The sequence below is a fragment of the Felis catus genome, chromosome D1, assembly GCF_018350175.1.
Source record: "Felis catus isolate Fca126 chromosome D1, F.catus_Fca126_mat1.0, whole genome shotgun sequence".
In the NCBI taxonomy this organism is placed as follows: domain Eukaryota; kingdom Metazoa; phylum Chordata; class Mammalia; order Carnivora; family Felidae; genus Felis; species Felis catus.
Window position 1 is genome coordinate 20,112,186 of NC_058377.1, and position 26,498 is coordinate 20,138,683.

General features: G+C 46.0%; 1 long non-coding RNA gene across 1 annotated transcript; it reads right to left on the reverse strand.

The window, feature by feature from the left end:
• Nucleotides 1-7,754: 7,754 nt before the first annotated feature.
• LOC123380378 lies at nt 7,755-24,023 on the reverse strand. The gene is made up of 3 exons (XR_006586064.1): nt 23,135-24,023; nt 15,028-15,160; nt 7,755-7,923 (listed from the first exon to the last, which is right to left on the reverse strand). It is a non-coding gene; the product is annotated as an uncharacterized LOC123380378 (long non-coding RNA).
• Nucleotides 24,024-26,498: the final 2,475 nt, after the last annotated feature.

The following is a 26,498-nucleotide window of genomic DNA, read 5'->3' on the forward strand; positions in this document are numbered from 1 at the left end:
CCAGGTCACGATCTCGCGGTCCGGGAGTTCGAGCCCCGCGTCAGGCTCTGGGCTGATGGCTCAGAGCCTGGAGCCTGTTTCCGATTCTGTGTCTCCCTCTTTCTCTGCCCCTCCCCCGTTCATGCTCTGTCTCTCTCTGTCCCAAAAATAAATAAAAATGTTGAAAAAAAAATTTTTTTTTAAAAATAAGATTTATTTAAAGATATTAATTAAAGGGGCGCCTGGGTGGCGCAGTCGGTTAAGCGTCCGACTTCAGCCAGGTCACGATCTCGCGGTCCGTGAGTTCGAGCCCCGCGTCGGGCTCTGGGCTGATGGCTCAGAGCCTGGAGCCTGCTTCCGATTCTGTGTCTCCCTCTCTCTCTGCCCCTCCCCCGTTCGTGCTCTGTCTCTCTCTATCCCAAAAAAAAAAAAAAAAATTTTTTTTAATTAAAGATATTTATTAAAATAAATAAATTTATTTTTTTTTTATTTTAAGAGAGAGGGAGAGCACACCCACTCCAGCAGAGGGGCAGAGAGAGAGAGAGAATCCTAAGCCCCCTGATGTGGGCCTCGATCTCATGAACCATGGGATCATGACCTGAGCCGAAATCAACAGTCAGATGCTTAACCCACTGAACCACCCAAGTGCCCTAATATGTTTGCTCTTAATTCCCTTCACCTATTTTACCCATTCCCGCCCCCACCTCCCCTGTGGCAACCATCAGTTTGTTCTCCATAGTTAGAAGTCCACTGGGGCTCCTGGCTGGCCCAGTCAGTAAAGCATGGCACTCTTGATCTTAGGGCTGTGAGGTTAAGCCCCACACTGGGTGTAGAGATTACTAAAAGAAATAAATACTTTTTTAAAAAAAGAGTCTGTTTCTTGGTTTGTCTCTTTCCCTAAGAGAGAAGGTCTTAAAAGTTCTCATCACCAGAAAAAAAAAAAAAAAATCTGTAATTACGTATGGTGATGGCTTATAACTAAATTCATTGTGGTGATCATTTTGCAGTATCTACAAATAGCGAATCACGATGTCAAACACCTGAAACTAGAATGCTGCATGATCATTGTATCTCAAAACGAAATAATAAAATAAATATTCTCCAGAAAAATGACCTCTTACTGGTGCATGTTGATGATTATCTGTGACCAAGCACTAATTCCAAGGACGTTGCTCTCAATCCAACCATGCTTCCTGGGATTCTCCCTTTGGCTTTCAGTTGTTACGGGCTCAGAGACCACACATTCATTGTTAGCCTTGGCCTAAAGAATCAAAGAGAAAGAGGGGCATCTTCCTCACAAAGTTACTTCATACTTCTCAAGGCCAAAGAGAGATCTTGGTAAGCCACCAGGAATAATGCAAACTCAGCCCTGCTTGGAGGCCAAAGGAGAGACATGATGTCACCCAAAGATCCCGGCCAGCCAGGATTCCCTTTCCCAAGAACAAAACCAGCCACGCTCACGCAGAGTAGGGGAAGCTTGGTATTTACTTCCCAACCGTCAAGCGAGGACAAAGATCCTGGCCTTCTCATTTCCACATGTAGGATTTCGGTGGCACCGGGGAGCTAACTGAACAAGCTTCCAGTTTCAGACTTTTGGGTCTGCGTCTCCCCCCTCTTGTTGCTGTCTTTTCATGATGCTCTCTCTCTGGTATAATTTTCAGTGTTTGAATCGCTGCCGTCTCGGAGCCTGTTGGACAGCTCAGCAAGGAAGAGATATTAGCCGTGCAAACTCATTGCCCTGAACTCCCAGGTCACCGCTTGGGACAGAGTAGGAAGGGGGATTTTGAAGAGGTGGAGCCCAAACAATTAAGGAGAGAAAACAAACCAGGTTGCTGTCACAGAGACCTGGGGATTATGTTTCCAGCCTTTTCTATTCTGAACAGAGAGGTCTCTCTGACTTGTTCCCGGAGTAGAACCTGGGATTGGTTCTAAAGCCATTCCAGCCTCACCAGATGGTCTCCTCCTGGGGTTCAGTTTCCCTAAGCGTGAAATGAACTTAGCCTCCCAGGGCTGCTGAGAAGCAGCGGTGAACTGAGACGCAGAAATTTGCCTAGGACGTTTTGGAGGATTTCCAAACTTCCTATCGAGGGTGTAGACAAGGCAGACAAAGTAAGGTCAGGCGGAAAATGCCACTTTACTGGTTTCACCAAAGCGCCAAGCGTTGTGAGCACAGATATCTGGTTCACACTACCCCATGGCGCCCATATCGCCTGCCATCTCCCACCTGAGCCATGAACCCTGAGCCTGTGAGAACCCAGACTACATCTAAATTTTGTCCTGATTTCCTTCCATCTGGGATAACTTAGGGATCTGTCCCTGGAAGCAGACAAAAGCAGTAGATCCAGAGTTCCCAGAGGCTGGTCTATGGACCATGTGACACGTAATGAGGTTTTTATTGATTAAGATAAAACGAGTTCAATAAAGACACCGTAATGAATCTTTCATACAGCTCAATTTCTCTTGAAGAGTTGTCTTTTAAGATTCTTTTTCGTGTTTACTTTTACTTTTGAGAGAGAGAGAGAGAGAGAGAGAAACAGAGTGTGAGTAGGGGAGGGGCAGAGAGAGAGGGAGACGCAGAATCCAAAACAGGCTCCAGGCTCTGAGCCGTGAGCACGGAGCCCGACGCAGAGCTTCGAACTCACGAACGATGAGATCATGACTGAGCTGAAGTTGAACACTCAACCGACTGAGCCACCCAGGTGCCCCGAGTTGTCTCTTTTTTTCTTAACGTTTATTTATCTATTTTGAGAGAGAGAGAGAGAGAGAGAGAGAGAGAATGAGAAAGTTCAAAAGCAGGAAAGGGGCAGAGAGAGAGGGAGAGAGAATCCCAAGCAGGCTCCACCTGATGTCAGCACAGAGCCTGATGCAGGGCTTGAACTCACTCGTGACCTGAGCAGAAATCAAGAGTCAGACACTTAACCAATTCTCTCTCTCTCTGTCTCTAAAAACAAAAACAAACAAACAAAAACATTGAAGACAGAGCAACATTTGCTTCCTAAATTGGGCATGTTCTTCAGTATAAGGGGAAACTAGACCAAATCCTAATGTGATGAATTGAGAAAAATGAGGATTTTTTTCTTAAGTTAAACATATTTTTAAATTTATTTTTCTTTCTTTTTTAAGATTTCATCATTTTTAAGTACTCTCTACACCCAATGTGGGGCTCGAACCCATGACCCCTGAGATCAAGAGTCACGTGCTCCAGTGACTGAGCCAGTGAGGCACCCCTAAATATGTTTTATTTAAAGCATTGTTCTTTATGATGTCTTTGGTGTCTTGAAGCTTTTTATTCTGCTATTGTATCATGATAATAGTAGACAGGAGTTGTTTCTTTTTTCATTTTAGAGATAGTGCACAAGCCGGGGAGAGAAGCAGAGGGAGAAAGAATCTCAAGCAGGTTCCATGCTGTTAGTGCAGAGCCCAACGTGGGGCTTGATCGCACAACCCTCAGATCATGACCTGAGCCGAAATCAAGAATGAGATGCTCAATGACTGAGCCAACCAGGCGCCCCGGTAGTTGTTTCTTTTTAAAGTCAGGAATTCACAAAATTTCAAGTTTTGTCCAAAATTTAAAAAAAAAAACTGAGAATCCGCATCATCGTTTCAAACTGACCTAAGACAACGTGGTTATGCACAGTTACGGGGCTCTTTTTGATGGACGTTGATAACCTCCACTAACTAGTTGACATAGAAAAAAGATCTAGGTGGGGACTCAGTCTGGGTGGCTCAGTCGGTTGGTTGAGTGGCCGACTCTTGTTTTTGGCTTGGGTCATGGTCTCACAGTTTGTGAGTTTGAGCCCCACATCGGGCTCTGTGCTGACAGTGTGGAGCCTGCTTGGATTCCTCTCCCTCTCTCTCTGTCCCTCCCTGCACCCCCCCCGCAAATAAATAAAATTAAAAAAAGGAGAAGAACAAAGCTTTATGTTTCCCTCCTAAATTTCACCATCAGGTTGTATGTTACTAAGAGAGCCACAGACCAAATTCTGTTATGATAGGGAAAGATAGGATAAAATAGGCCGAGTGGGAAAGGTTAGGACCTTAGGTCCCTGGGTGGGGAAAAAACACATATTTTATTTATTCTTTATTTTCTTAATGTTTGCTTATTTTTGAGAGAGAAAGAGAGAGCACACCAGCAGGGGAGGGGCAGAGAGAGCTGGAGACACAGAATCCAAAGCAGGCTCCAGGCTCTGAGCTGTCAGCACAGAGCCCGACGAGGGGCTTGAACCCACAGACTTCAAAATCATGACCTGGGCTGAAGTCAGACACTTAACCGACGGAGTCACCCAGGCACCTGGAAAAACACACATTTTAAAACAACGCTAGGAGCATCCGGCCACAGCAAACCCCCTGGGGCTTAAGGTTCCTCTTAAGACTGGAACAGGCTCCACCTACCCTCCCTCAGGTTCCCCTCAGGAGTCTGACGATCAAGCTACCTAAGAAGTAAACCATAACACTTACGCTATACGAGGGACAGCATGGCCACAGTCTGACGCCTCACCCAGCAGAATCGAGCCAATCAGGAACGGACAACCCAGCACCCGGAGTTATCAAGCCAATAAAGGTAGGACTTGAGAAGGAGCGAGGGGGAAGGGGAGGGGGGGAAAGACCAAAACTCTGTAAAACAAAGTCCCTTGCCTATAGTCGGGGGTGTTCACCTTTGAATGTCCCCTCTCTGTAAAGAGAGCTTTCATACTATTCTTACTTTCTGATCTCATTGTTAATACACTTTCGGCTGCTGCTCATTTTGTGCCCGCCTCTTCATTCTTCGAAGCAGCGAGACGGCAAATCCCAGGCCTTGAGGCAAAAAATCCTGCAACACTGTCACACGCACAAACATTAGCAATTAGATATAGAAACAGCCACACAGGGGCGTCTGGGTGGCTCAGTCGGTTAAGCATCCGACTCTTGAATGCCATTCAGGGCATGATCTCACAGGTCGGTGGGTTCAAGCCTTACGTCAGACTCTGTGCTAAGAGTGCGGAGCCTGCTTCGGATTCTCTCTCCCTCTCTCTCTCTCTCTCTGCCCTCCCCCGCCTCCCCCAACATAAATAAATATTTTTTAAAAAAATTGTTTTTTGTAACAGCCATACAGCCAATTCCGTGAGCTCAGTGAAGGTGGAGCTCTCCGTCCTTTTCCAGAATTTCTTGCCACTATTGACATTCAGGGTTAGGTCATTCTTGGGGGAGGGGGCTGTCCTGGGCAGCATCTCTGGCCGATATCCATTAGACGCCAGTAGCAACCCTCACACACAACACACACGCACAATTGCGACAACAAAAACGTCTCCAGACATCGCAAATGCTTCCCTGCCTCATCCTCCTCACCCCTACCTCCCCTGGTGGGGGAGGGGCAAAATTGTCCCCAGCTGAGAATCCTCACTCCAAAACAAGGCATCTTGCAAGCAAGGTTCGCTCATGGTAGATTCATATATTAATTCTTAATCAGAGCCAGGCGACCAGATCCTGTCCAAGCTTCCTAGAGTACCTTTCTAGGGACCTTTCTAGGGCTAGGCAGTGTTCCAAAGGGTGTAGGCTACCGGGCACGCTTGCAGCACGTTCCCTGTACGTCCCTGAGAGGAAAATGCCAGATCGATATTTCTAACCAATCCACGTATCTTGAACACCACTCATTCCGCCAGTAAAAAACCTTTTCTGACACCAGTTGTTCATATTAGCAAACGCTGCTGTGAACAGGGGGTGAAGTTCATCGAGGTGGCCGTAGCAGTCACTTGAGAGGTATGGACTTTTGATTAGAGACTTTCAAATGCTAACTCTTCATACGGAAGCAATTTTAAATAAAGGCAATATAATAAGTCACTCTAACAGCTATTTAGATACCCCAAATCTTAGGGGACCTGGGTGGCTCAGTTGGTGGAGCATCTGACTTTGGTTCAGGTCATGATCTCATGGTGCATGAGTTCGAGCCCCACGTTGGGCTCACGGCTGTCAGCCTGTCAGCACAGAGCCCACTTCAGATCCTCTGTCCTTCTCTCTCTCTGCGTCTCCCCTGCTTGCGCTCTCTCCAAAACTAAATATTTTTAAAAAATAAATGTCCCAAATCTTTTATTATTATCATTATCATTATCATTATCATTATTGGGATGTAATTGATCCCCGAAATCCAAAAGGCTGAAAAACCATCACCCCATATCAAACTGCTTCTTTGTGAAAAGCTATTCAGGTGGAAACTAGTCCCTCCGAAGGGACTCTCACACTGAAACTGTTCCTGCATGTGATTTGTAGCCAAATTTTAATGAAAACCAATGTCCCCAGCCACTTTTCCCAACTGACGGAAAGACGGTTTCGAACAGAAGTCAGCCTAGGGTCCATCTTAGGGGTGAATTGCATGATTGCCAACCAGAGTTTGTTTCTCAGGGAGTTTGTGTGTATAAGAATGCACAAGTTGCAATTAATTCCCAGCGAAGTCACTCCTCAAGTTAATTAGAAATGCAAAGTGTGAGTCTAAATGTTATGAGATTATAAAATGGCTTAATAATGGGAACAATGAGATTGAAGCATATGCATTCTGGCCATGTAAATATTTCATAACAGTGCCAATCTGATTTCATTTGCCTAATCATGCCATTGATATGCAGCCACCAGCCTGCAAATAGAAAGGCTGAATTGCAACAGATCACCCTTCTAATGTCATAATTATTAATATTGGAGGGAAATGGAGCTGCTCTACTCCCATGCAGACTGCTGGGCCTTTGGAATTGAGATGGGGGCGGCACTGCAGTGGGAAGAGGAGGAAGGTGATAGGTACACCAGCCCCAACGTCCCTATCCCGCCTGTTGGCCAGAAGTATTTAGGTAAGTAGGCAGCTCAGCAGAGCAAAGTGATAGGAGCAAGCTGCAGAGCAGAGTCGCAGGACGTGAATTACCCAGCCCTTGGTCAAAATCACAATGAAACACACATGGAACTGGAGAAGAGGAAAGAGGAGAGAGTTTTGTGGCAATACAGGATTCTGTGTTTGAGACTTCAGCCGGGGGCCGGGTAGGGCTGCGGGGCTGGGCGGGGCAGTAGCCTCTGTCCTCTTTGGCTTCTTTTATTGGGTCAGTATCTTCCATATACTTTGTGCACAAATCTTTGATGTGCACAGAATCTGACTCCCCCCCGCCATCGACATTTGAGAGCTGCTTTCCCTCCATTTCCAGTTGAACTGCTTTGGGACCCTTCTCCTATCATCAACTCTTGCCCCGGGTGTATCCAGCCCGTCCACTTTAACCATAAGGGGTAAAGGATACTCTGGATACTCTCTGATTCCTCTGTGGCATTTAGTACAGTGGGGAGGGTATGGCAACTGGACGGACTCCATCAGCAGTGACATGAACTTGTTTAGGCAGCACTGCCTAGGGAAAGAATGCTACATAGTAACTAGCGAGATGCAGGTTTGAATCCCAGCCCTGCACTTAACTTGGGTAAGTCACCTAACCTCTCCTCCCCAGTCTCAGTTTCCCCATTTGTAAAATGGGGGGTCATGGGGTACCCGAGTGGCTCAGTCGGCGAAGTGTCCAACTTTTGTTAGGCCATGATCTCACGGTTTGTGGGTTCGAGCCCCACGTCGGGCTCTGTACTGACAGCTCAGAGCCTGGAGCCTGCTTCAGATTCTGTGTCTCCCTCTCTCTCTGCCCCTCCCCTGCTTGCGCTCGGTCTCTCTTTCTCTCTCAAAAATAAATAAACATTAAATTTTTTTTAAATGAGGATCATGATGCCTGGCTTCCAGTTCTGTTGTGGAGGGTTGTTCAAGAAAAAGAATGTGACAACACTATGTGTGTAGGTACATAATGCCTTGTTTTAAAAAGGATCTGCAACAGCCAGAACCTTTGTAATACGATGTCCAATGCTACGCAGAAGTTCAAGATGAACATTCTCAGCCTTAAGTTTCTCTGCTTCCTTCTGCTCCAAGCAGGTGTCTCAGGTCTTAGGCACACAGGTCATTCCCTGGAAACAGGCATCAGACAAGCTTCCTTTTAGAAAGTGGTCCTTACCCACCCCCCCCCCCAGCACTTCTTGTCCGTAAGATTCGCAGACATTGGCAGAGGAGTCTACTAAATCTAGGCAGCACATTTTGGGGGTGCTTTTTAAAAACTGAGCAAATTACTGAACTTCTCAAAACCTCAGTAACTTCATCTGTGAAATGGAGAAAGTAATAGCTCTCGCCACCCGGGCTTACCGTGAAGATTGAGAGAACACCAACGGAAAGCATTTAGTGTGCCGCCCAACTCACAGAAAGCACTCTGTGTAATCTATTACCATGCTTACTTTTTATTTATTATTATATAATAAATAATAATTATATTATATAATTATAAATACGTAATACTAACAGTATTGCTAATTATTTATCACTGTTAATTGTAATAAGTAGAGCTGTAACTGTGGGCTCTAAGAAACCCAGAAAGCTAGAGATGTTGCCACAAATATAACTCTTGATTACCTCCTTCCTGGCAGACTGCTTAAAGAACTGTAGATTATTGCTATACGTGCACAGCATGCAGGACCTGTGAAACGTGTGCTGTGGACATAGTTGTTGGGGCACCTGGGTGGCTTAAGTCAGTTACGTGTCTGACCCTTGATTTCAGCTCAGGTGATGGTCTCAAGGTTCGTGAGATTGAGCCCTGCATTGGGCTCCACGCTGGGCATGCAGCCTGTTTTAGACTCTCCCTCTCCCTCTGTTCTTCCCCTGCTCTTAATCTCTCTCTCTCAAAAAAGAAACGAAGGAAGGAAGGAAGGAAGGAAGGAAGGAAGGAAGGAAGGAAGGAAAAGAAAGAGAGGGAGGGAGGGAAGGAGGGAGGGAGGGAGGGAGGGAGGGAGGGAGAAAGAAAGAAAGAAAGAAAGAAAGAAAGAAAGAAAGAAAGAAAGAAAGAAAGAAAGAAAGAAAGAAAGAAAGATGGATGAAGGAAGGAAGAAAGAAATGAAGGAAGAGAGAAAGTTGGCACTAAATGTGTGCCAGGGGTGGGAGGGAGGGGAGGGTGGGTGATGGGCATTGAGGAGGGCACCTTTTGGGAGGAGCACTGGGTGTTGTATGGAAACCAATTTGACAATAAACTTCATATATTGAAAAAAGAAAAAAAAATGCATGCCAGACACTGGCTAAGCACTTTACATAAAACTCATTTAGTTCATACACTTGCTCTCATGAAGTGGTACTTAACATTCTCCCCATCTTACAGATGAAGAAACTGAGGCAAAGGAAGGCGCACAACTTGTCCGAGAGTCACGGAGACAATAAACCGCAGAGCTGGCATCAAAACCACGCCATTGGCTTCAGCATCCATGCATGCCTTTACGGTGTGGACGAACCGCTGTGCTGTTTCCTTACCATAAAGGAATCCACAGGAAAGGAGAAATTCCGGGTCCCCTCCGCTCGCTCCTCCCGCCTTGGGAGCTAAGAGCCTACAGTGATGGACCCGGAGGGTTTGCCTGCTACACACCCGGTGGTTTTTTATGGTTTTACCCGGAATGCCTTTAGGCAGAAACGTGTGCTCTTCCGGCTGAGACAGGCTGGGCCGCTCACTAGTGGATTGTACCTCTGTTATTTGTTGGTGTGACCTGCCTGGCCCACGTGGGCATTTGAGCATGCAGCCCTGTGCTCTAGGAAACAGAACGACTGGAATCTGACGTTTGGATTCACACCCAAGCAGTTTTACTCCAGCGAGAGACGTGTCGGGCTTTGCCAGTAGGGTTGACATGAGAAGAAGCTGTATTAGAGGAAAACAATTTCTTCTTCTCAGTCCCCACTCAAGGCAGCACCCTGAGACGGGGAGGTTGCCAGAAGCCACAGAGTGAGGGGCCCGCTCGCCTTACTCGGGGGTTTGGGCTTTGGGTTTCAAACCGTTGCCTTCGCTGATCTTGATTCTTTGTGCATCTGGCTTCCCCATTAGACCAGGGCTCCCTAGAAAGACGCTGTTTCTCTTGCCTCGGCGCCTCCTCTGCAGCCAGGTCAGCGCTCTGCATTCAGGGACCTGCCCATACCTGATGCTCATCAAGGCTCTCCCAGAGACCACTAGGAGCTCCCGAAGAGGAAGGCTTGGTTCTGTCTCAGCGGCAGCGGCTGGAACCGGAGTCTTTGCTCCAACGGTGCACCTGACGACCGGGCTCGCCCAGGACAGCAGCGGGCCAGCCGAGGCGAGAAACAGCAGCAGAGTGGCCGTGAGCACAGAAGCAGGAGCAGGAACGTCAAGGCCCAAATCTTGGTTTCCCTTCCAACCAGTTGCGTGACTCAGACAGGTACGTAACCTCTTGGTGCCTCCGTTTTCCTCAATGTCAAGTGGAAACGAATGAGAACACCTAACTTACAGAGTGGTGATGATTACATCTGTTGATCCATACAACGCATTTACGATAGTGCCTGGTGCATAGTAAGCGCTCAAGAAAGAGTCTTTTCATTCTTCGTCACTGAATATAAACCAGCCACCTAGGTATCTAGGTGGCTCCTGTGTGGCTGACCTCTGACCCCTTGGCCCCATCACCCTGTCTCTCAGTTGCCGCCTCCTAGGCTGGAGACAAAGGAAGCACAGAGCCCCATCCCTCCCACCCTCCCTCCCTCTCTCCTCTGGGGGCTACGATCAACAAATGATCACAGCACAGGTTCGACCCAATTAGGACAAGACCCCCAAAGCAGATGCTGCTTATGTACAGAAGAGAGAGTAAAAGAATGGACTCCAGAAGGCTTGGGACCCACTCATAGAGGATGCTAATTGGTTTCTTGCTGGTAATTTTTCACCCCTAAGTGAACAAGAAAGAGGGCGTCTCAGAGGCTCATCTGCTTTGCAGGTGATCAGGCAAATGAATATCTGTGTCCGAGGAGAGTTGAAGATTATCTTTTTTTTCCCTCTCTCCAAAGGGAACATAATCTCATTTGTCCCAAGCAAAGATTTAATTCCTGGCAGGTCTGCTGAGCTGGCAAGGGATAAAGGTCATCTCCAAAACTGCCTCCAGGCTCTGACTCTTACAGACTCTTGGGAAGTCCTAGCGCCATAGGGCTTGGGTCGAGTTAATAAGTCATTTTATCATCAAGGAGTTTGCAGAGAAGAATGAGGATGACACAGTAGCTTCAGGGACTATGAAGAGCTTGGCTGTCAGGGGGAGGGATGGGGCTGAGCAAGAGACAAGTATCTATAAGAATCATTTCCCTCGAGGGGCGCCTGGTGGCTCAGGCGGTTAAGCGTCCCGCTCTCGATTTCAGCTCAGGTCATGATCTCATGGTGAGATCAAGCCCTGCATCGGGCTCCATTCTGTCAACAGGGAGCCTGCTTGGGATTCTCTCTACCTCTCTCTCTGCCCCCTGCTCGCTCACTCTCTCTCTCTCTCTCAGAAATACATAAATAGGGGCACCTGGGTGGTCAGTCGGTTGAGCGTCCGACTTTGGCTCAGGTCATGATCTCTGAGTTCGTGAGTTCAAGCCCCACATCAGGCTCGCTTTGTCAGCGCAGAGCCCGCTTTGGATCCTTTGTCCCCTCTCTCTGCCCCTGCCCTGCTTGCATGCTCTCTCTCTCCCTCTCTCAAAAATAAATAAAACATTTTTGAAAGTGTTTAAAAATAAATAAATAAACGTGAAACAAAACAGAATCACTTCCTTTTCGAACACTTTCTGTGCCTTGCATGTATGTCTATTATTGCAATGTCTTGATGGACTGGATGAACCCAATGACATGACTGTGACCTTGAGGGGAGTGGCTTAGTCTTAAACAAACACCAGTCACTTACTGTATGTCAGGCACTGTGCTATTTGCTTAACCTGCATTAACTCATCGACTCCTCAGGCAGGGGTTGCATACGGATGGAACTAGGAAGCCTGATAGGGTCCCGCGTATCTGTTCTCTTGGAATCTCCAAACCCTAACACCGTATGGCCTTAAGGTATTCTATTGACCTAAACCCACGTTGCAAAGAAAACTGCTGGTGGTGCCATGAGCATATAATACTAAGTGCTCCATAAACATCTGCTCTCTCGAATTGACTAGCCAGGGGCACCCGGGTGGCTCAGTCGGTTGAGCGTCCGACTTCGGCTCAGGTCACGATCTCGCAGTTTGTGGGTTCGAGCCCCGCGTCAGGCTCAGTGCAGACAGCTCAGAGCCTGGAGCCTGCTTCGGATTCTGTGTCTCCCTCTCTCTCAGCTCCTACACACACACACACACACACACACACACACACACACACACACACACTGTCTCTCTCTCTATAAAAAAAAAAAAACGATAAACATAAAAAATAAAAAGAATCGGCTAGTCATACACTCGGCCAAGATGACTAGCGCGAAGCTGTGCTCCTGAAACAGAGGCTGTTACCCACCTGGAGATAACTCTAAGGAGTGGGAGAAAACCATCCACACTAGCTGCCTCACCCGCTGCAAATTGATCTCCGAGCTTTATCCTGGGACAGCTGAGTCTACTCCAACATCATCCCTCCTGTCCGTTCTTGTTACTGCCTCCGTTCCATTACTGGGTACCTCTCCCCCAGTCGGCAAATCAATGACACTTGTCACCTCCCACCTTTCTAAAATCCAAACCACTCTTACATCCTGCTAATCTTTCCAAAATACAATTTCAATCACACTGAAAATCTGCATTACGCAGTGCCTTCCAAATCCGGTCACATCCTCAGCCTTCTGGGCCCTCCATACTGCCTTGCCCCATTCCTTGTTTCCCTCTGCCCGGCATGCTGACTACTCCCCCTGCTCAAACAGGCTGTTGCATATTCACGTCCTAGCTCAGAGCTGTCCAGCCTACCGTGCTTGGCTTTAGGCATATCTGCGGCTCAGAAGAACAGAACAGGAGGAGTCAAACACATCTGAGATTTAAATTCCTGTCCTGTCACTGATGTTTGCACGAACTTGACCAACGTATTCAGTCTCTCTGTCTTGGATGCCTCATCAGTAAAAGAAAAATAATTCCAACCACGTTGCAGGGTTGTTGAGAGATAAGAGTTAACTCACTTGGCCAGTTCGCCTAGTATTTGTTGACCACCCATACGTGGCAGGCATCACTGTGGGTCCCGGAGATACAGCAATGGACAAAATACGGAGCTTGCCTCCAACAGAAGGTGGAAAGGACACATGAATAAAAAAAAAACTGAATGCATGTAAAGTGCTCAAGGCGTGCCTAGCACACAGCTGTCTCTCAATAAATAGTAACCGTTTTCCTTTTCTTTTGTTAATATATTTTTTTGAAGTTTATTTATTGTTTTGAAAGAGATAAAGAGTGAGCAGAGGAGGGGCAGAGAGGGAGAGGGAGAGAGAGAGTGCGGAGCTCGGACTCACAAACCGTGAGATCATGACCTGAGCTGAAACCGGGTGTCGGGCACTTAACCGACTGAGCCACCCAGGCGCCCTGGTAACGGCTTTTCTTTTCAAATATTTCAAAAGGCCTGATAACAGATGTACATTTTTCTACCCGACATAATGCAGGATTTCAACTGTTAAACTCAGAGACTTCCCTGAAGGAAGGGCAGTATCTTATCTATCAATCTACTGTGAATGTATTCTAAGTGCCCAGCACACAAAGAGGGTGCTAAATATTGGCTTGCTGAATAAACGTTGGCTAATTTGTGATGATCAGGAGCTTCAATCGGCAGTTTTGTGGGGTTTTTTTATACTAAACATTTATTTATTTTTGAGGGAGAAAAAAGAGAGTGAGCACGAACTGAGGAGGGGCCGAGAGAGGGGGGACAATGGATTCGAAGCAGGCTCTGCGCTGTCAGTCTGACGCGGGGCTCAAACTCATGAACCAGGAGATCATGACCTGAGCCGAAGTTGGACCCTTAACCAACCGAGTCACCCAGGCGCCCCTTAATCGACAGTTTTGTTGACTTTTTTTTTAAATTTTTTTTTTAACGTTTATTTATTTTTGAGACAGAGAGAGACCGAGCATGAACGGGGGAGGGTCAGAGAGAGGGAGACACAGAATCGGAAGCAGGCTCCAGGCTCCGAGCCATCAGCACAGAGCCCGACGCTGGGCTCGAACTCACGGACCGCGAGATCGTGACCTGAGCCCAAGTCGGCCGCTTAACCGACTGAGCCACCCAGGCGCCCCGACAGTTTTGTTGACTTTAATTATAAATGGGAAAATGTATTACTCGGTAAGTCCACTTGGAGAGGCAAAATCTTTCAAGTGTGGGGCCATTGCCAAGAGAAAGGTGTTGGCCTCACAAGCAGAGCCCCCTGAAAGCCCTTCTCAGCTACCTTCATTTACTGATACCCTCTCCTCCCCTCAAGACCCTTTCGTCCTTATCCATGACGCTTTTTCAGATTCCATCCACTATATGCTCCCCGTGATGAACCTCCAAAGCTCACCGCACCTCTCTTCAACACATAAGCCTCACAGCAGGATCATCTGAGGGTTAGTTTTGTGCACCTCCAGACCACAAACTCTTTGAAGACCTCTAACAGCTTTCACCCCAAAGCGACTAGAAAAATATCTTGCTTTTAAAAGATACACTGTCGGGGAGCCTGGGTAGCTCAGTCGGTTGGGCGTCCGACTTCGGCTCAGGTCCATGAGTTCAAGCCCCGCATCTGGCTCTGTGCTGACAGCTCAGAGCCTGGAGCCTGCTTCGGGTTCTGTGTCTCCCTCTCTCTCTGCCCCTCCGCTGCTCGCACTCTGTCTCTCTCTCTCAAAAATAAAATAAGAACAGGGGCGCCTGGGTGGCGCAGTCGGTTAAGCGTCCGACTTCAGCCAGGTCACGATCTCGCGGTCCGGGAGTTCGAGCCCCGCGTCAGGCTCTGGGCTGATGGCTCGGAGCCTGGAGCCTGCTTCCGATTCTGTGTCTCCCTCTCTCTCTGCCCCTCCCCCGTTCATGCTCTGTCTCTCTCTGTCCCAAAAATAAAATAAAACGTTGAAAAAAAAAAAAAAGAACATTAAAAAAAAAAAAAAAGATACAGTCATTGTCACATGGTCCTGATTGGCCCAATCTCTTCTCTACCTCCAAGGCCGCTCCCCCTCCCCCTCCTCCAGCCCAGACCTTTCTCCTCTTGCAGAACCAGACTAGCCAGACCGCAGAGAACAGTCTTAATGCTTCAACAAAGGGGGCAACCGCTTAGGCAAAGTACCTGCAAAATTAATACTCGGTTCAGGATGTGGCTACTGAGTCAGACTAACAAGGTTCCGACGTTAACTCCAAAGGCATCTCTCACCGTGATCTTGGGCAATTTACTTTACTTCTCTGGGCCTCGGTGTCTCCACCTGTAAAATGGGAAGAAGAAACAGTAGCCTTTATTTTATTGGGTGGTTTGAAGGAGTAAAGGAGATCACACGTAAACTTCTTACCAGGCACGGTGCCTGGTATATTGTAAGCACTCAAGAAATGTTAGCTGTAACTCAAGAGCATCAAAAAAAAGCCACAAACCCCAAGTGTCAGTCACCACCCAGCTTGCTGGTACCTAAACTACATGGTCAAGAGTGGGAGCTGAGAGCCAGGCTACTTTGGTTCCAAACCTGCTCCGCCACTTACCAGCAGCGAAGCTTTGGGTGAGTCCCTAAAGCTGAGATTCTATTTCCTCATCTTCAAAACGGGGATGATGCTGATTATGTCATTTCCTCTTCAGGACATCGTGACGAGCAAGTAAGCGAATGCAACCGAAACTGGTTCGGATGGTTCTGCCATGCCGTAAATGCTCGATAAAGATTAGAATTGCTGGTACAGGGGCGCCTGGGTGGTTCAGTCAGTTGAGCGTCTGACCCTTGGTTTCCACTCAGCTCATGATCTCAAGGTTCCTGAGTTCGAGCCCCGCGTCGGGCTCAGGGCTGCTGGTGCAGAGCCTGCTTGGGATTCTCTCTCTCTCCCTCTCTCTCTGCACCTCCTCCCCCCGCCCCGAATAAATAAATAAACTTAAAAAAAAAAAAGGAATTAACGGTAGAGCCACCCGTTCCGTCCCATTGCGGAAGTCTGTCCATTTGTCCACACCAAGGCAGAGACAACTGGTCGTCCCGTTCTTCCATTTCACCCACCGTGAGGATGACTCTTGAATTCCACCCTGTGAGATACACGTGGCATCTGTGAGACCGACAGCAAAGGTGACGAAGGCCGAACTCCTGTCCTCCAGGAACACGTGACGTGACCACCACGGGTGATAATTCGGTAGCAACTTGGAGTTTGCCAAGCGCTCTCATCATCTACCCTTCCGTGCCTGTTCACAACTCTGGAAGGTAGGGGTCGTGAGTCCATTTTGTCACTGAGGAAACCGGTTTGTTCAGGGTGAATGACTCACAAAGGTCACACAGCTAGAGGGTGGCTGAGCCAGGATTGGAACACGTGCCCTCCCCGTGTTTGCAGCCCCCAGAGGATGGACTTTGACAGGTGGCAGGGGACGAAGGACTTGGGATTCCTGTGGAAGCTCAGAGGCAGCTCAGAGAGGGGAGCAAGGGGACAACAGGATGCTGTCCCCTACTTGTCTGCCAGCAATGGGAGCTAAGTGACTGTTTACATACAAATGGCCTCCAGGCAGATGCTGGAGGAGCAGGGGGGAGAGGCCTTGCCCGGGGGACCCCCCTCCTTTGATTAGCCGCCTCCCCTCCTTCCCTTCCCCCCATTCCAGTTTTGTCAAAGGGCAATTAAGCCCCTCTCTCCTGTCTGAGGAGGCTGCCTTTGTCATTCGGGTCTGCATCCTCCTCCTTGTTTAGCAGCTAATGAGGCCTCCCCTAATTAGAGTTTTACAGTCACCTACAATTAGGCCCCTTTAATGCTTTTGAATAGGATACTTTTAACCTATTTCACTTTGTAATTGGGGCATCCATCCAGGTGTACGCACATGGGAAGCAGGCACCGGTGAGGGTAGAGGATAAAGGGACTAGGTCAAAGGCACATGATGCATATGCACATGTTCACATACATATACATACATATATACTCATATGCATGGACACATATGCATACACGCGCATATACACACATGCATGTACACACATACATATATAAACATATGCATATACATACACACAGACACGTGCACATACACATATATACACGTATGCATGTACACATATAAATATATACATATGCAAATATATACACGTAGACATGTATGCATATACACATATATACGTATGCATGTGCACACATGTATATACATATGCATGTGCACACATACATATATATGCATATAGATACACCTAGACACATATGCGTATACATATATATGTGCGCATGTGCACACATACAGAAGCATGTACACACATATATACACATATGCATGTACACACAGACACATGTGCATACACATACATGTATGTATGTACATACATATACACGCAAGCATATACACATATAGACACATATGCATATACATATGTACACGTATGCATGTACACACATACATATATGAGCATATGCATATACATACATACAGACACGTGCACATACATGTATTTACATATATGCATGTACACACATAAATATATACATATATGCAAATATATGCACATAGACATGTGTGCATATGCATATATATGCATGTGCACACATATATACACATATGCATGTACATACATACATATATATGCATATAGATACACCTAGACACATATCATATACATATATATGTATGCATGTGCACACATACATATATACACGTGTGTACATACAGACACATGTGCATATACACATACATACATGTGTGCGTGTACATACACACATGCATATACATATAGATACATGTGCATATACACATATACACGTATGCGTGTGTACACATATATACACATACGCACACACATATATACATACACGACCATGTCACACACAGGACTGCAGGCTTGTCGGGTGTGTGCATGGGGATGTCTGAGCACAGAGATGCACGGCTTCCCTTGTGAGCATACCAGGACTCTGGGGTTGCAAGGGAGAACATTTGGCTGTGTGTTTACTGTTCAGAGCGTACATGTGGAAGGAAGGTGTTGGGGGGTGGGTGCAGAGAGTTCTAGCTGTGTGTGACTGTGTTAAGGGAAGGGAGTAGGAAAGCAGGAAATGGTTGGTGAGTGCCTACTATCTCTTTCCAAGAAAGGACTTTATTTTTAATAGATAATACATGTGCATGGATTCAAAAGGCACAAAAGATGAAAAGAGAGAGATCTCCCTCCCACCCTTGCCTCCAAAGAGCCAGTTCTCTTCCCAAAAGGCAATCTTCTACCAGAGACACTCTGCCCCTATACAGTATATATTTACAAATATCCTTTTTGTAACAGAGTAAGAGTTTAATATACACATTGTTCTGAACCTTCCTCTTTCCATTTAAAAATAGATGTTGTCTGTTATTGTGATTCTGGGCAGTGTTCCCCATCTGTATAGAGGTTTTTTCTATAGATATATTTAATGACTATGTGTTATCTTTTTTCATACCATTATCCTTTAATTAACAGTATTCTTGTGAAATAAATATGTTTCTTCCCATTTTTTTAAAGTTTATTTTGAGAGAGAGAGAGAGAGAGAGAGAGAGAGAGAGGGAGGGAGGGAGGGAGGGAGGGAGCAGCGGAGGGGCAGAGAGAGAAGGGGAGAGAGAATCCCAACCAGACTCTGCACTGCCCGCAGAGAGCCCAGTGTGGGGCTCAACCTCGCAAACCATGAGATCATGACCTGAGCCGAAACCCAGAGTCAGACGCTTAACTGAATGAACCATCCAGGTGCCCCTTAGCATTTTATTCTTTAATTTTTTCCAAATTTTTATTTAAATTCTAGTTAGTTAACATATAGTGTAATATTGGTTTCAGGAGTAGAATTCAGAGATTCATCACTTACATATAACACCCAGTACTCATCACAAGTATCCTCCTTAATGCTCATCACCCATTTAGCCCACCCCTCACCCACCTCCCTCCATCAACCCTCAGTTTGTTCTCTACCGTTAAGAGTCTTGGATGCCCGGGGGCGCTTGGGTGCTTCAGTCGGTTAAGCGTCCGACTTCAGCTCAGGTCATGATCTCACAGTTCGTGGGTTTAAGCCCCGTGTCAGGCCCTGTGCTGACAGTTCAGAGCCTGGAGCCTGTTTCAGATTCTGTGTCTCCCTTTCTCTCTCTGCCCCTCCCTGGCTCACACTGTCTCTCAAAAATAAATAAAGATTAAAAAAATTTTTTTTCAAGCGTCTGGGTGGCTCAGTCAGTTAAGCGTACAACTTTGGCTAAGGTCATGATCTCATGGCTCATGGGTTCGAGTCCTGCATCGGGCTCTGTGTTGACAGCTCAGAGACTGTAGCCTGCTTCAGAGTCTGTGTCTCCCTCTCTCTCTACTCTTCCCCTGCTTGTGCTGTGCCTCTTTCTCCCAAAAATGAATAAACATTAAAAAAATTTTTTTTTACAAAAAGAGTCTCTTATGGCTTGCCTCCCTCCCTTTTTCCCTTTCCATATTCGCATCTATTTTGTTTCTTAAATTCCACAAATCATATGGTGTTTGTCCTTCTCTGACTTATTTTACTTAGCATAATACAGTCTAGCTCCACCCATGTCATTGCAAATGGCGAGATTTCATTCTTTTTGATGGCTGAGTAATTTTCCATTGTATATGTATGCCACATCTTCTTTATCCATTCATCAGTCGTGGGACACCTGGGCTCTTTCGTTTGGCCGTTGTTGATAATGCTGCCATAAACGTTGGGGTGCATGTGCCCCTTCAAATCTGTATTTTTATATCCTTTGGGTAAATACCTAATAGCGCCATTGCTGGGTCATAGGCAGTTCTATTTTTAACTTCTTGAGGAACCTCCACACCGTGCTGCAGAGCGGCCACCCCAGTTTGCATTCCCACCAGCAATGCAAAAGAGATCCTCTTTCTCCGCATCCTCGCCAACATCTGTTGTTGCCTGGGTCGTTCATGTTAGCCATTCTGACAGGTGTGAGGTGGTATCTCACTGTGGTTTTGATGTGTGTTTCCCTGAGGATGAGTGATGTGGAGCATCTTTTCATGTGTCGGTTGGCCATCTGGATTGGACATGGTTTTAGAGGCTACCCTTAGCACATCATAGTAGGGACCTGACCGGTGCCTGCTAAATGAATGGTATTAAACGGCCAACCAGAATAATGAAAAGAAAAAGACATATAATACCAAGTGTTTGGGAGGATGGACAGCAGTCTTCATATTCTGCTGGCCCCAGTGACCTTTGCTCTCTACTGTCTTCCCATCATTATCTTAGGTTGCATGGCCAGAGGGCTTTTGTAGATGTAACTAAGGTTACTGACCAGTTGACCTTAAGATAGGGAGATGATCTGGGTGGGTCCCATTTAATCACATGAGTCCCTTTTTTTCTTTTTTGGAGAGAACGAGAGTGGGGAAGGGACAGAGAGACGGGGAGAGAGAGAGAATCCCAGGCAGGTTCCACACCAATCACAGAGCCGACTTGGGGCTCTATCTCGCCGACCGTGAGATCGTGACCCGAGCCGAAATCAAGAGTCAGATGCCCAACCTACTGAGCCACCCAGGTGCCTCAAATCACAGGCGTCCTTTAAAAGCAGAGAGCTTTTCTTCAGCTGGTGGCAGAAGGGGGCACCAGAGAGATTCAAAGCATGAGAAAGATGTGATGCACTGTTGTAACTTAGCTGGGCCTAAAAGTGGCCTCTAGAAACCGGGAAGGCGCCCTCAGCTGACAGCCAGTAAGCAAACGGGGAGCTCACTCCTATATGACTGCAAGGAACAATTCTCCCAACAACCTGAATGAGTCTGGAAGCAGATTCTTTCCCAGAGCTTCCAGAGAAGAGCCCAGACCCACTGATACCTCGATTTTGGCCTTGTAAGACCTTAGGCAGAGAACCCAACTGAGCCTGCCTGGGCTTTTTTATTACAGAACTGGGAGATAATAAATGGGTGCCGTTTGAAGCCACTAAGTGCTTGCATTTAAATATGCATTAAATATGCAGCATTAAAATACTAATAGAGATGCTCAACCAGTACTATGGAGAGCAATGAAGGCCTCCGGGTAAAAGCCTGTGCCAGCTGCCAACCGTGTGGGTGAAATCAGTTTAGAAGTCCACTGGCCAGCCCCAGCCGAGCCTTCAGATGAGGCAGCCTGGGTCAGCATCCTGACTGCAGTCTCACAAGGCATCCTGAGCCCAAATGACCCAACCAAGCTGCTCCTGAATTCTTGCCTCACAGAAATCATGAGAGAAAAGAAACGATTATCAGTGTTGTAAGCCACTAAGTTTCAGAGTAGTTTGATATGCTACAATAACTAAGAGAGGAAGTGCTGGTAAATATCCAGGGCCTATGGGGCTACCCTGGGGCGTTATAACCAAGCACGGGCATTCAGGCCCCCCTAATCTCTAGCATCCCACAATGCAGATCCTGCAGGTAGCCTCACACTCCCCAGGGCAGATCCCCCAGGTCTCCTGTCCAACTCCTTTGCCCCCCCTTTGGAATTCCCACCTTGGATTCTCAGGGTCCACAGTTGCCCAAGTTGCTCTGGTGAGGATGCTTAAGAGCAAACGAAACTTCTTTAGGAGGAAGGTCAGAGAAAAATGGGTTTTTTTCACACGCGAAGAGGGGCGCCTGGCTGGTTCAGTCAGTTAAGCATCCGACTCTTGATTTCAGCTCCGGTCATGATCCCACAGTTCATGAGATAGAGCCCTGCGTCGGGCTCTGCATTGAAAGCACAGAGCCTGTTTGGGATTCTCTTTCTCCCTCTCTCTCTGCCCCTCCCCAGGTCACTCTCTCTGTCTCCCTCTCAAAATAAATAAATAAACTTAAAATTAAAAATAAATAAAAGTTAAAACATAAAAAAAATAATACAAAATTTAAAAAATAAAATACTAAAAAATAAAATAAAATAAAATAAAATAAAATAAAATAAAATAAAATAAAAACAAAACCATGTCTGGCACAGACTAGGCCCTCAGTAAATATGTGTTAGCTGATTTTCCAGATGGTGGAAATATAAAACTCAATAATAAGACATGAATTCAGCCCACAAGGAGATTAAAATGTATATAGCAAGTAAATAACCATAACATAGTTTTTAAAAAAGCTATACTGTGAGAGCCATGAAGAAGTTAGTTTAAAATGCTAGAAGAACTCAGGGGAGAGGGAAAACGTTTTCCAGTTTGGAGAGAGATAAATCAAGGGAAACTTCCTCTAGTAGGTGGCATTTGAGTGGGTTTTGTAAAAGGAAATTAGGGATCAGTCATGCAGAGGTGATAAAAAGAAATTAGGGTTCAGTCATGCAGAGGTGATGGGGAATGATAGTAGTGGCTAATACCACAAGCAGATAGAAGAAAATAAGCAGGAACATCTGGGTGGTCCAGTCAGTTGAGCGTCAGACTCTTGGTTTCAGCTCAGATCGTGAAATTATGGTGCGTGGGATCGAGCCCCACATCGGGCTCTGTGCTGACAGCACAGGGCCTGCTTGGGATTCTCTCTCTCCCTCTTTGTGCCCTCCCCCCCCCCCCCCGGTGTGCATGCACTCTCTCTGTCTCTGTCTCTCTCTCTCAAAATAAATACTTTTTTTTAAAAGAGGAAGCGCATAAACAAATTACTGAGTGTGTACAGAAACTCAGGCCTGGGAGAAACCATGGTGATAAAGATTCTCTAGCCCATGAACTGCAAACTAGCAGCTTTCTGGATGCATTTAGCACCCAGATGTACGTTACTTGGTCTCCTCGATGTTTTCTAAAAGTTGAAATGCGAGGGGTGCCTGGGCGGCTCAGTCGGTTGAGCATCCGACTTCAGCTCAGGTCATGATCTCACAGTTCATGAGGTCGAGCCCCGCGTCGGGCTCTGTGCTGACAGCTCGGAGCCTGGAGCCCGCTTCGGATTCTGTGTCTCCCTCTCTCTACCCCTTCCCCACTCGTGCTCTGTCTCTCTGTGTCTCTCAAAAATGAATAAATGTTAAAAAAATTTTTTTTTAATTAAAAAAAGTTTAAATTTGAAAGCATTTCAGCAGGGTGTGCACTTTCCAATTCTACTGTAGTCAACCCAGCTTCCTGTTGTCTTAAACCACTCTTCAGCCTCTTCGTAGATTTCCATTATCCCACCCTAGCTTCTGAGGGATTTGTGTTTGAGACCAGGGAGTTCAGTAATCTTTTCATTTTACATGTAAGGACATCAAATTCCAGGAAAGGCTAAGTGGCCCCCTCGAGTAGGCATGGATGGTGGTGGACTTTTCTGCACGATTTCCAGCTTCCTGATACCCTACCTAAGCTGCTTCTGCAGAGAGCCTGACCAACCAAGCAGCTCCGTGACACTTACTGTGAAGCATCCCCTGGCAGGTAACTGCATTATGGCTGTCAGCGAAGGTATGTTTGTTGTTCCTCGGAGCAGGTTTTAAGGAAAAGGCAAGGAGCCCAAGGTTTCTAGGTAGAGCTGAAGACACAGGCTACAGTGTGCTTCCTTTGTTATTTGGCTGAAAGCTGAGCTGAAGACCTAAATGGCAAAAAAAAAAAAAAAAAATGTCTTAACTATATTAAAAATGCAACTAGAATGTCTCTTCCCCCTTCAGGAATGCATTCGCTTCCTGGAGCAAAACCTAAGCACGGGAGAAGCAGACTTTTCTTTAAAGCAGAACTGCAGTCGACTCTGAGGCGCCACCTGGTGGCCACTTACAGCGCAAGCAAAAGGAAAGGGGTTGAATTCAGGGGTTTGATCAGGTAGGCCTGATCCTTGGTACAGAAAATTCCCTACGGAAGAACGTGGTATTCCAGGTTTCAAAAGGTTTTACTTGGGGGCCAAAGCAGCAGAGAGTTCAGTGGAGGTGGGTGGATTGAAATGGAGGCCTTTGAAAGCACTTGTGAGAATTTCTTCCCAGGGCACTGAAGAAATAGGCGATACAGGAGCGGAGAAGGCTACTGGCAAAGGAATAGGGTGGGAAGAGATAGGGTTCAAACCTCCCTACAGGCTCTAGAGGACCCAGCTTGAGAATATTTCTCCAAATCTTCTGTGTTATGCGAGGAAGAAAGAAACTGTCCCCTATACATGGGGCTTTTCAAAATCTTTTTCCAAATAGTATCCTCTTTTAAAAACACGTATGGGGCCGCCTGGGTGGCTCAGTTGGTTAAGCGTCCACCTTCGGCTCAGGTCATGATCTCACAGTTCGTGAGTTCGAGTCCCACGTCAGGCTCTGTGCTGATAGCTCGGAGCTTGGAGCCTGTTTCAGATTATGTGTCTCCCTCTCTCTCTGACCCTCCCCCATTCATGCTCGCTCTCTCTCTCTCTCTCTCTCTCTGTCAAAAATAAATAAACATTAAAAAAAACTTTTTAATAAAAAATAAAAACATGTATGGACTTTAATAGAAATTAACAACATAACCACAGTAAAGGGTGTGAATGAAAAAAGAATCTACCCAAGAACCTTTGGACAGTAATATAAACTGTATGCACTGAGACTAACAAGTACACAGTATTGTACCCCAGTTAATAAATCTGTTTTTCAAATAGGTTGTAGATTAGCAACTCTGAAGCAAATAAGTAAATATATTGTTAACAATAAGCACCAGAATTTTTACTGTCAGAGAAAGGAATCTGAATAAGAAAGGGAAAGGATAGGGGGCGCCTGGGTGGCTCAGTCAAGCGTCCGACTTCGGCTCAGGTCATGATCTCGCGGTCCGTGAGTTCGAGCCCCGCGTCGGGCCCTGTGCTGACAGCTCAGAGCCTGGAGCCTGCTTCAGATTCTGTGTCTCCCTCTCTCTCTGACCCTCCCCTGTTCATGCTCTGTCTCTCCCTGTCTCAAAAATAAATAAAACGTCAAAAAAAAAAAAATTAAAAAAAAAAAAAAAGAAAGGGAAAGGATAGAACGTACCCAGTGTTGGATGGAATCAGAGGGATCAGTATTCAGTTATGGTTTTAATAAACAACCAGATGTGGAAATTAGTACAGATGGGTTTGTATGTCACACATACATATATTTCCTAGCTCTGCCCACTGAGTGAAGAAATAATAACACTCCAGTGGCAATGAACCTATAGCGTGCAGACCTCTGTTTCTAAACACTAAACACTCTGTTTCTAAACTCCCATAAAAAGGAACCAGGCGTACTCCAATAGACAACTGATTACGTAGCTGGGGCAGAGAAAGTACAGGGTGAACTTGGAACATCTTGTGGTACCAGCAGGTAAGGATGCACTCAAAAACATAAGAACCTTTTGAGATGATGCAAGCGAACTTGATAGGGATCCAAATTCTGGGACAATTTGGGCCAAAAATAAGAAATGACAACAATGAATTATAATCCACAGAACAAAACAAGTTTTCAAATAGATGATTGACTGAATGAATAAACAGATAGTAAGTGGAGAGAAAGGGAACGTTCTTTCTTATTGCATTCCAATTAATAAACATAGGAGTGATGGAGAAAATAGAAAATCATTGATTGCAAACACCAGCACAATAATTGTTTCAAGAAAGTATCATCAACGGATGCTAAAACTTGCGGATAAGGGCCGCCTGGGTGGCCCTGTCCGTTGAGCATTGGACTTCGGCTCAGGTCGCGATCTCACATTTCGTGAGTTCGAGCCCCGTGAGTTCTGGCTCGCTGCTGTCAGCACGGAACCTGCTTCAGGTCCTCTGTCTTCCTCTCTCTGCCCCTCCCCCACTCCCGCTCATGCACTCACTCTTTCTCAAACATAAAAATAAACATTTCAATAAATAAACAAACAAATAAATAAAAGTTGTGGATGAACATGTGACCAGAAACAGGATATTTACAGAGTCTCAAGGTCTCTCTCTACGAGATCCTTATTAGTTACAGGGAGAAATATAACAACTTCACAGGGAAAAAACCTGGCAGATATCTCCTTAACCAAGTGATCAAAGTTGACGTCACCAGTAAAGAAGCATAGACACCTGGGAATGCAAGCTGGTGCAGTCACTCTGGAAAACAGTATGGAGGTTCCTCAAAAAACTGAAAACAGAACTACCCTACGACCCAGCAATTGCACTACTAGGCATTTATCTATGGGATACAGGTGTGCTGTTTCGAAGGGACACATGCACCCCCGTGTTTATAGCAGCACTATTGACAATAGCCAAAGTATGGAAAGAGCCCAAATGTCCATCGATGGATGAATGGAGAAAGAAGATGTGGTATATACATACAATGGAGTATTACTCGGCAATCCAAAAGAATGAAATCTTGCCATTTGCAACTACGTGGATGGAACTGGAGGGTATTATGCTAAGTGAAATTAGAGAAAGACAAATATCATATGACTTCACTCATATGAGGACTTTAAGAGACAAAACAGAGGAACATAAGGGAAGGGAAATAAAAATAATATAAAAACAGGGAGGGGGACAAATCATAAGAGACTCTTAAATATGGAGAACAAACTGAGGGTTGCTGGAGGGGGTGTAGGGAGGGGGGAGGGGCTAAAGGGGTAAGGGGCACTAAGGAATCTACTCCTGAAATCACTGTTGCACTATATGCTAATTTGGATGTAAATTAAAAAAAATAAAATTAAGTTTTATGTTGAAAAAAATAAAAAATAAAAATAAATAAAAAAAAAAAACATAAGCCTGCAGTAAAAATAAATGCCTTACTCTCTTTGGAGGAAAATGCTAAATAAATAAAATGGGGTTCACTTTGAAAAAAAAAAAAGCATAGACACTATGTGCCTCC